Source organism: Octodon degus, unplaced genomic scaffold, assembly GCF_000260255.1.
Source record: "Octodon degus isolate 3935 unplaced genomic scaffold, OctDeg1.0 scaffold00006, whole genome shotgun sequence".
NCBI classification, from domain to species: Eukaryota; Metazoa; Chordata; class Mammalia; order Rodentia; family Octodontidae; genus Octodon; species Octodon degus.
The window spans coordinates 32503918-32507709 of record NW_004524582.1 but is presented as its reverse complement, the minus strand read 5'-3'; positions in this window follow the sequence as shown (position 1 = coordinate 32507709).

Genomic DNA, 3792 nt, shown 5'->3' with positions numbered 1-3792 from the left:
GCACATAAGTCCAAAAATCTCACCATATACAACCTTGAAGCAGGACTGTCCCACAGTATTCCTTTTCCTGTCTCTTGCTTTCATTCACCACCCCCCAGTTAATGTATTTTGATTCCCATGTTTTTTGTGTTGCTCTTTTTTTTCCACATGAAACAATTTTTCTTTTTCCTTTATTTAAAAATTTGTGGTACTGGGGATTGAACTCTGGACCTTGAGCTTGTCAGGCAGGCACTTATGTTGCTGAGCTATAGTCCTGGCCCTGTTTACTCATTATTATTATGGCGGAACTGGGGATTGAACTCAGGCCCTTGTGCTTGCCAGGGAAGCGCTTATTCTACTGAGCCATCTCCCTGGCCTGGCTTATTTTTTTAAGACAGGGTCTTCCCACGTAGCTCAGATTGGCCTTGAGCACAAAACCCTCCCGCTTCAGCCTTGTGGGTACTGGGATGGCTGTGTACCTTTCCGCCAGCCGCACTTCTTTCCTCCTCCCTCCTTTTTCAGGCATGGGGTATTCTAAAGAAGTGCTCTACCACTGTACCCCAGGTTGGCCTTGAATTTGCAGCAGTCCTCCTGCCTCAGCTTCCTAAGTGCTGGGATTACAGGTGTGGGTCACCACCCCCTGCTAAACTTTGTATTTGTTAATTTGAAAATGTCATTATTTTACTTTTGGTCCTTTTTTGGGGAGTGGGGGTTGAGATAGTTCTCTATGCAGTTTGGTCTGGCTTTGAACTCACAGCACTCCTCCAGAGTGCTCAGATTACAGGCATCACCACACTGCTTTTTTTTTTTTTTTTTTTTTTTTTAAGGCAGGGTGTTGCTCTGTAGCCTCAGTTGGCCTTGAACCCATGGTAATCCTCCTACCTCGGCCTCCCGAATGCTGGGATTACAGGCATTTGCCACCATGCCCAGCTGTTCATTTTTTTGGTACTGAGGATCAAACTCTGGACCTCGAGCTTGCCAGGCAGGTGCTTGTGCCTGGCTGTATCCTCAGCCCATTCTTTTTTTCTTGGAGTACTTTTTCATTTTATTTTTATTAGTCCACATTTGCAGTACATAATGCTAATAGTTGTCATGGGAGTTGGTGCATGGATGTAGTACTTCTCAACTCTTTTGACTGTAGTTAACGCAACTACTACTTTGTTAAACTATTAGGCATATGCTGCCTTTCACTGAAAGTGAGTTCTGAGAGCCTTGTGAGGTCGTGAGGGCATTTTATTTTTCCTTTTGAGACAGGGTCTTGCTATGTAGTCCAGGATGGCCTTGACCTTCCTATGTGGTCCAAACTGGTATGGACTTGAGATTCTCCTGCTTCAGCCTATAGCCAACTTTGTGCTACTCTATGTGTCCACTTGACTGGGCCCCAGCTGCCAGGCATTTAGTGGACTACTATTCCACCTGTGTCTGTGGGTTCCTGAGGAAAGGCATGGTGGAACTGGCCAACTCAAGCACCAGCTTCCCCAGCGTGGTGGGCTGAGTTCAATCTGTTGAAAGCCTGATTAGAAACAGAACTGAGTGCTTGGAGTGAACTTCAGTGGCAGAGCACTGACTGACTGGCTTAGCCAGCATGAGGTGTGATCTCAGGCGCGCGTGCGCGCACACACACACACACACACACACACACAAAGTGGCTGCAGGTGAGGGCTCTGTTCGCACACAGGACACTGGGAAGCAGCAGTGGCTCTGCCCAGCCTGTAGTGACACCGGCAATCTCCCAGGCTTCCAGCTGGGCCACTGAGGGTCCTGGACCTGTCACCACCTAACAGTACAAGTCAATGATTTACCACAAAATCTCTCTCCATTTTAGTGGCTAGAGAACTCTTTTTTTTTTTTTTTTTTTGGCAGAACCGGGGATTGAACTCAGGCCCTTGCGCTTGCCAGGGAAGCGCTTATTCCACTGAGCCATCTCCCCAGCCCGGCTAGAGAACTCTTAACACTCCCTCAGCAGTGAAAATTGATTCCTCGGGGAAAAATAGACTAGATCTATCTATCTATCTTCTATCTAATTTTATTTATTTTTAGACAGGGGTTCAGTATGTAGTCCAGGCTGGCCTTGAACTCACAGAGATCCTTCTGCCTCAGCTTCCCAGGAGCTGGGATGATAGGCCTGCACCACAACACCTAGCTCTATTACAATGTTTTGTGGCTTTAAGGCTCAACTGTAAGAGACCAAAAAAATCTTATTCTTCCCTTTAAATTTTCTTAGGGGGATTCTTATTGTACTTGAGCTGCTATGACAAACACCATGAACTGGGTAGGTTACAAACTTATTTCTCTCAAGTCTGAAGGCTGGGAGAGCAAGACCAAGAAGCAGGCAGATGTGGGGATTGGGAAAAGCCACAGGTGGCACCTTCTAGCTGTGCTTTCCATGGTGGTGGCCGACAATTTGGCTCCCATGGGCCTCTGGATAAGGCCACTAATATTTGTAAGGGTTGTACAGTCACTTACCTCATTACCTCCTAAAACCATCACACTGGAGCTTAGCTTCCACATGCTGATTTCTGGGAACACAAACATTCAGATAGGAGATCATGCAACAAGGTTGTGAGATGTGGTTGTGCACGTGTACGAACCCAGCACTCTAGGAAGCTGAGGCAGGAGGATCACAACTGCAAGTCAGCCTGGGTAGGTGAGGGAGCCCTTGTCTCAAAATGGGCCGAGGGTTTAGCTCAGTGGAAAGGCCCGCAGTTTGATCTCCTACAGCACAAAGAGAAGGGCTGAGAGTCACTCCAAGGTCGGCCAGCAGCACCTCCACCTCCTTAGGAAGCTTCACCCCCAGGACCGGCCTGTTCTAATTAATTCCTCTGGCACCCTTGTGCACAGGACATCAAGTTTTCTCCCAAGTACACATCCCTTCCCTGCTCCAAGCCGCCCCGCCCCCACTGCACCTGGAGTAAAGATGCCTTCCTTGAGTTCTGCTCCTGCCACAATGGCTTTTAGGGGCCAAGGACAGGCTGTGCTGACGCTCCCAGGCTTTCCCCCCCTCAGTCCTGGGATTGAGCCCAGTATATTTACAGTTACATACCCAGCCTCTTTTGAGATAGGCTATTGCTCAACTGCCCAAGCTGGGCTTGAATTTGTAACTCTCCTGCGAGAGTGGTGGTATGGATTAAACGAGATGACTGGCTGCAGGCAGTGGCAGGTATATGATATCTGTTCAGTCCTGCACTAGGTAAGGGTTAGGTCTCAGGGGCATAGGCCACTCCCACGTCCTCGCCTGCCCCCAAGACATTTCCTCTTTGGGGACCCTGGTGACATTTCTGGGAGCCCAATCCCACGCCAGTCTGTCACGACAGGAAAAGCACAGGGCTGTGGGACAAAGGAGGTACAGACCAACCGTGGAGCAGGGAGAAGGGGAGTCCGGCGGTGAGCAGGCAGCCTGGTAGCACTTCAGTGGAGGGTTTGCCTAAAACCTTCTGGTGCGGAAGGCGAATCCCGGACAGGCCTGGAGCAGGGGGTCGGCTTGATCTCGTTAGCCGTACCGGGGTGCAAGGGCGGCGCCACTGACAGGCCCGAGAGAGGGTGTGGCGGGGGAGGCCGCCCCAGCGCAGGACCCTGCGGCGCACCGGCCCCGGGGCGCGGGGCCCTGGCGGAGCTGCACCTGGGGCTTTGCTGGCGACCGACCGGCAGGGCGCCAGGGAAGGTCCGGGTCGTGGCCCCGCCGCCGTCGGGCAGGGCGCCGCGCCGGGTGGGGGCGGATGTGTGGCGGTGGACGCTGCCCCGCCCGGACCGGCAGACGGACAGAGAACAGCAGCCGGGGCTGCGGGGCCCAGCGAGCCAGGGGCGGCGACCGGC